A 7,236-nucleotide genomic window follows, 5' to 3' on the forward strand; every position below is an offset into this window, starting at 1 on the left:
ATGTATCACCTCACCTTATCTGCTGTTACAGTAGGTGCTGGTGGTGATGAAGGCAGCCAATGTTCCTGATTATCACCCTCCTATCTGTCTCCACCTTTACCTTCAAATGTTGGCATTCATTTCCAGAGGTGTGGATTTTCAGTGTTTTAAAAGGGATAGAGAGGGCGGAAAAATGGGAGGAGGGGTGGCATTACTGGTCAGGGATACTATTACAGCTACAGAAAGGGTGAGTAATGTAGCAGGATCCTCTTTTGAGTCAATATGGGTGGAAGTCAGGAACAGGAAGGGAGCAGTTACTCTATTGGGAGTATTCTGCAGGCCCCCTGGTAGCAGCAGAGATACAGAGGAGCAAATTGGGAGGCAGATTTTGGAAAGGTTCAAAAATAACAGGGTTGTTATCATGGGTCACTTTAACTTCCCTAATACTGATTGGCACCTGATTAGTTCCAAGGGTTTAGATGGGGCAGAATTTGTTAAGTGTGTCCAGGATGGATTCCTGTCACAGTATGTGGACAGGCCGACGCGGGGGAATGCCATACTAGATCTAGTACTAGGTAAAGAACCGGGTCAGGTCACAGATCTCTCAGTGGGTGAGCATCTGGGGGACAGTGGCCACTGCTCCCTGGCCTTCAGCATTATCACAGAAAAGGATAGAATCAGAGAGGACAGGAAAATTTTTTAATTGGGGAAAGGCAAATTATGAGGCTATAAGGCTAGAACTTGCGGGTGTGAATTGGGATGATGCTTTTGCAGGGAAATGTACTATGGACATGTGGTCGATGTTTAGAGATCTCTTGCAGGATGTTAGGGATAAATTTGACCCGGTGAGGAAAATAAAGAATTGTAGGGTGAAGGAACCATGGGTGACAAGTGAGGTGGAAAATCTAGTCAGGTGGAAGAAGGCAGCATACATGAGGTTTAGGAAGCAAGGATCAGATGGGTCTATGAGGAATATGGGGAAGCAAGAAAGGAGCTTAAGAAGGGGCTGAAAAGAGCAAGAAGGGGGCATGAGAAGGCCTTGATGAGTAGGGTAAAGGAAAACTCCAAGGCATTCTTCAATTACATGAAGAAAAAAAGGTTGACAGGAGTGAAGGTAGGACCGATTAGAGATAAAGGTGGGAAGATGTGCCTGGAGGCTGCGGAAGTGAGCGAGGTCCTCAATGAATACTTCTGTTCGGTATTCACCAATGAGAGAGGGAACTTGATGACGGTGAGGTCAATATGAGTGAGGTTGATGTTCTGGAGCATGTTGATATTAAGGGAGAGGAGATGTTGGAGTTGTTAAAATACATTAGGCCAGATAAGTCCCCGGGGCCTGACAGAATATTCCCCAGGCTGCTCCACGAGGTGAGAGAAGAGATTGCTGATCCTCTGGCTAGGATCTTTATGTCTTCATTGTCCACGGGAATGGTACCGGATGATTGGAAGGAGGCAAATGTTGTCCCCTTGTTCAAAAAAGGTAGTACAGATAGTCTGGGTAATTATAGACCAGTGAGCCTTACATCTGTGGTGGGAAAGCTGTTGGAAAAGATTCTTAGAGATAGGATCTATAGGCATTTAGAGAATCATGGTCTGATCAGGGACAGTCAGCATGGCTTTGTGAAGGGCAGATCGTGTCTAACAAGCCTGATAGAGTTCTTTGAGGAGGTGACCAGGCATATAGATGAGGGTAGTGCAGTGGATGGGATCTATATGGATTTTAGTAAGGCATTTGACAAGGTTCCACATGGTAGGCTTATTCAGAAAGTTAGAAGGCATGGGATCCAGGGAAGTTTGGCCAGGTGGATTCAGAATTGGCTTGCCTGCAGAAGGCAGAGGGTGGTGGTGGAGGGAGTACATTCAGATTGGAGGATTGTGACTAATGGTGTCCCACAAGGATCTGTTCTGGGACCTCTACTTTTCATGATTTTTTATTAACGACCTGGATGTGGGGGTAGAAGGGTGGGTTGGCAAGTTTGCAGACGACACAATGGTTGGTGGTGTTGTAGATAGTGTAGAGGATTGTCAAAGATTGCAGAGAGACATTGATAGGATGGAGAAGTGGCTGAGAAGTGGCAGATGGAGTTCAACCCGGAGAAGTGTGAGGTGGTACACTTTGGAAGGACAAACTCCAAGGCAGATTACAAAGTAAATGGCAGGATATTTGGTAGTGTGGAGGAGCAGAGGGATCTCGGGGTACATGTCCACAGATCTCTGACAGTTGTCTCACAGGTGGACACGGTAGTTAAGAAAGCTTATGGGGTGTTAGCTTTCATAAGTCGAGGGATAGAGTTTAAGAGTCGCGATGTAATGATGCAGCTCTATAAAACTCTGGTTAGGCCACACTTGGAGTACTGTGTCCATTTCTGGTCACCTTACTATAGGAAGGATGTGGAAGCATTGGGAAGGGTACAGAGGAGATTTACCAGGATGCTGTCTGGTTTAGAAAGTATGCATTATGATCAGAGATTAAGGGAGCTAGGGCTTTACTCTTCAGAGAGAAGGAGGATGAGAGGAGACACGATAGAGGTGTTCAAGATATTAAGAGGAATAGATAGATTGGATAGCCAGCGCCTCTTCCCCAGGGCACCACTGCTCAATACAAAAGGACATGGCTTTAAGGTAAGGGGTAGGAAGTTCAAGGGGGATATTAGAGGAAGGTTATTTACTGGCTAACTAAACTATTCTCTTCTGCCTACAGGATGTCCATATCCTTCCATTTTCCTCAGAACCATATGCCTATGTAAACATCACCTCAAAATCTTTGATATTTCTGGCTGTGCCTCCATCCCAGGCAGCACATTCTAGGCACCCACCACTCTCAGACTTGCCCCTCGCAACTCCTTTAAACATACCCCCTCTCACGTTAAATACGTGCTGTCTGGTATCAGACATTTCAACCCTGGGGTAAATATACTATCTGTCTGTTCTACCTATGCCTCTCATTATCTTATCAGCTCTCCCTTCAGCACCTCCTGCTCCAGAGAAAAGAAGGCAAGTTTGTTCAACCTCTTGTTATAGCACATACCCTCTGATCCAGGGAACATTCCATGTAAAACTCTTCTACACCGTCTCCAAAGCTTTCACACCCTTCTAATATGAGGCAACGAGAACTGAACACAATACTTCAAAATTGGCCTAAATGGATTTTTATAAAGCTATAACATGTAGTAGCTTCCAGGCTCTTGAACACTGTGCTTCTAATAATGAATAATAATAATAGTTCCACATTCCTTCTTTACTGTCATATCAACCTGTGCGGCTGCTCTCAGGGAATCGTGTACCTGGACCCCAAGATCCCTCTGTTCATCAACACTGTGTCCTCTCCCTTTGGATCTCCCAGAATGCAACACTTCACACTTGTCCACACTAAACTCCATCTTCCACTTCTTTGCCCAGATCTAACCATATAACCATATAAAAATTACAGCACGGAAACAGGCCGCATCGGCCCTTCTAGTCCATGCTGAACTCCTACTCTCACCTAGTCCCACTGACCTGCATTTGGTCCATTACCCTCCATTCCCTTTCTGTCCATATATCTATCCAATTTAACTTTAAACGACAACATCGAACCTGCCTCAACCACTTCTGCTGGAAGCTCATTCCACACAGCTACCACTCTGAGTAAAGAAGTTCCCCCTCATGTTACCCCTAAACTTTTGCCCTTTAACTCTCAACTCATGTCCTCTTGTTTGAATCTCCCCCACTATCAATAGAAAAAGCCTATCCACGTCAACTCTATCAACCCCCCTCATAATTTTAAGCACCTCTATCAAGTCCCCTCTCAACCTCCTATGCTCCAAAGAATAAAGAGCTAACTTGCTCAACCTTTCTCTGTAACTTAGGAGATGAAACCCAGGCAACATTTTAGTAAGCCTCCTCTGTACTCTCTCAATTTTGTTGACATCTTTCCTATAATTCGGTGACCAGAACTGTACACAATACTCCAAGTTTGGCCTTACCAATGCCTTATGCAATTTCAACATTACATCCCAACTCCTATACCCTGCTGTATCCTTTGCCAATCTTATGCAATCTACAACAGAACAAAACTTTGTGTCATCTAGCAAGTTACTCACCCATCCTACCACATCTTCATCCAGATCATTTATGTGTATGACAGACACCAGCATCCCAGTACAGATCCTGAGATCTCAGACCTCTCATCAGAATAAGGCTCATCCAACACTACCCTCTGTCTTCTGTGGGCAAGCCAATTTTGAATTGAATCAGACAAGTCACCACGGTCGATAATGACCGATCACTGATTGAGGTGCAATGCTCACTGCAGCTTGTAGGGAGTTTGGATGTTCTCCCTGTAACAATGTGGGGTTTCCTCTGGTTGCTCCACATTCCTCCATCATTCCAAAGGAACGAGGGTTAATGACTGGTGCACATGTTATGTTGGCACCAGAAGCATGACAACACTTGCAGGTGCTCCATCACAATCTTTGCTGGGCAGATTTGGCAGAAACAATGCATTTTACACTATGTTTCAATGTACATGTGATACCCAAAGGAAATCTTTTTCTAATCGTTAATCTTATCCTTCATGAGAGACTGTGCCAAAGGTCTTAATAAAATCTCTGTGTATTATAGCCACTGTTGTAATCGTATCAGACATTTTCATCACTTCCTTAAAATAACTTAATTAAATTCGTGAGTCATGACCTTTCCCTCACAAGATTATGCTGATCAACTCTAATTTGCCTCTGCTTTTCCAAATGCATTGAAATCCTGATGCAAACTATCTTTTACAATAATTTCCCTACCACTAGTGTAAGGCTTACTAAACTAAAATATCATAGTTTGTCCCTGTTCTCCTTCTTAAACTAAGGAATAACACCTGCTAGTCTCCAACCCTTTGGGAACTTGCCTGTGGCTAAAGAGGACACAAAGATTTCTGTCAGCCCTCAGTCATCTTCTTTCTTGCCTCTCTCATATCGTATCCTGGGGATTGGTTGATTTCTTACTTCTTGATATTGATGTTCTCGACAATATCAACATATCCCTTGCTTATCTTGCTATCGTCACTGTTGAACCCCGTGATGAAAACAAATGCAAAGTCTGCATCAAGGACCTCTAAGGAATCTGGCTGCATGCATAACTCCCCAACTGCCCTGATGAAAGGTATCATTCATCTCCATAGTTAATGCCTGACCTGCTGAGTTCCTCCAGCATTTTGTGTGTGTTACTCTGGATTTCCAGCAACTGCGAAGTCTGTTGTATGAACTCTCCTCCATTGTGATCTTGTGAATCTAAAGTACCCTCTTGTTACTAATATATGTACAAAATGCTTTAGCATTTTCCAGTTGCCAAGGTCATTTCATAGCCCCATTAGCTCACCTAATTCTGTGCTTCCTTTATATTCATGAAGGGTTTTGTCTCCTTTCGGCTTCATAACCCTTCTTACTTCACCAAAGAAGCCTTGTTTTACCTGCTGCCTTGAAACATTCCAAAACATTCCAGGAACGTGGGCTTTTTGGCTGTGTCAGCAGATAATTTCCTGTCCCTGAGAGCCCTTGCAAATGCATCTCAAAGGATCGTTGTCTCCTGTGGTGCATTAAAGCTCAGGGGACCCCTGTCTCTGGTAGTGTTTCCTGAGCGGCTGAGAACTCACCTCTTGCGCTGTGCTTGAACTTGAGCTGCTCTGTGCCACTGCAGGTTTAAACTCCAGGTTCTCTGCCCTCCACACCCCTCATAAGCTGAGGGAAACTGTGATCACAGCAGGAGTGACCATTCAGCCCACCCACCCTGTTTGCCTGATATTTTACACGAGTTCCATATATAAACTCCCTTGATTGCTTTAGTCAAATGATCACTGCCTTGAATGAGTGAAATTGAAAGCCACGTCACCTACTGAGGGAGGAAGTTGGTAAATTGATGTTTAATAACTATGACCCCACCATGCTCTCTCCTCTTTCACCTGGTCTGAAACCCCGGTTTGAGAGGTGTAATACCTTGCTCCACACTGCTCTTCACTTACCCAGTGTTGACACGGAGCTCTCTCTGGCTCGGTTAGGAGTGGATGTGTTGAATGTGGTTTGGGCTGGAGAGGCGACTGATTTTATAGGAAAACTGGCACTTTGTCAAAAAGGGGAAGTTTTCGAGGTGTCAGCACTGTGGTTTTGTGAACAGGAGATGTGTTCGAGGTGTCAGCACTGTGGTTTTGTGAACAGGAGATGTGTTTGAGGTGTCAGCACTGTGGTTTTGTGAACAGGAGATGTGTTTGAGGTGTAAGCATTGTGGTTTTGTGAATGTGGGATGTGTTTGAGGTGTAAGCACCGTAGTTTTGTCAGAAGAGGAAGTTTCTGTGGTGCAGTGCTGTGTCTTTGCCAAGAGAGGGTTTGGTGAAGATGCTGAGCACTGACAAGATCTTGCAAGTTCTTCTGGTTAACATAAGAGATTCAGCAGTTGCCGGAAATCCAGAGCAAACCCACAATTTGCTGGAGGAACTCAGTGGGTCAGGAGCATTTACGGAGAATAACAAGTGAATTTAAGAGTAGGGTGGATATTGGATGTAAAGTTGATGAAATAGACAAGCCCAGCCAGCATGTGTACATGAAGCAGCACCAATGTAGTCATCTATGTATCTCAGAAAGGGGCGGGGAGCTTTATTAATGAAGGATTGAACATGGACTGTTCCATAGGGTCACTGAAAAGGCAGGCAGATCTGGGGCCCTTGAGTTAAGTGGGAGAATCCAGAAGAGAAATTTACTGAGTGTGAAAAGGGCCTGATGAAGGGTCTCGATTCTGCAGAGAGTGGTGCAGACAGCCCAACGCACCTGTAGTTGTGAACTTCCCATGATTCAGGACATTTACAAAGACAGGTGTGAAAAAAGGGCCTGAATGATCATTGGGGACCTGTCACCCCAACCACATTCTATTCCAGCTGCTACCATCCAGGAAGCGGTACCTCAGCATAAAAGCCAGGACCAACAGGCTCCAGGACAGCTTTTTCCACCAGGCCATCAGACTGATTAGTTCATACTGCTTTGAGTGTATTTCTATGTTATGTTGACTGTTCTATGTATAATAAATTATTATAAACTACTTTGGCTGCACATTGCACATTTAGACGGAGTGGTAATGTAAAGATTTTTACTCATTTATGTGAAGGATGTAAGAAATAAAGTTAATTCAATTCAAAATGTCAACTGCTTATACCTGGTGATGCTAGCTGACCTGATGATATCTTCTACTTCCCACTTCAGAAAGCAGTCAGGGCACCTCTTAGAAACATAGAAATGTTGT

General features: G+C 44.3%; 1 protein-coding gene across 1 annotated transcript in view; it reads right to left on the minus strand.

Moving 5' to 3' along the window:
* LOC140202127 (uncharacterized) overlaps positions 1-6,011 on the minus strand; it is a 40,915-nt gene extending 34,904 nt beyond the window's left edge. The window contains exon 1 of the mRNA XM_072266987.1: positions 5,969-6,011. The gene's annotated coding sequence lies outside the window, so the exon portion shown is untranslated. The remainder of the gene's footprint in view (positions 1-5,968) is intronic.
* Between the last annotated feature and the right edge of the window lie 1,225 nt (positions 6,012-7,236).

The sequence above is a fragment of the Mobula birostris genome, chromosome 8 (assembly GCF_030028105.1).
Source record: "Mobula birostris isolate sMobBir1 chromosome 8, sMobBir1.hap1, whole genome shotgun sequence".
Taxonomy (NCBI): domain Eukaryota; kingdom Metazoa; phylum Chordata; class Chondrichthyes; order Myliobatiformes; family Myliobatidae; genus Mobula; species Mobula birostris.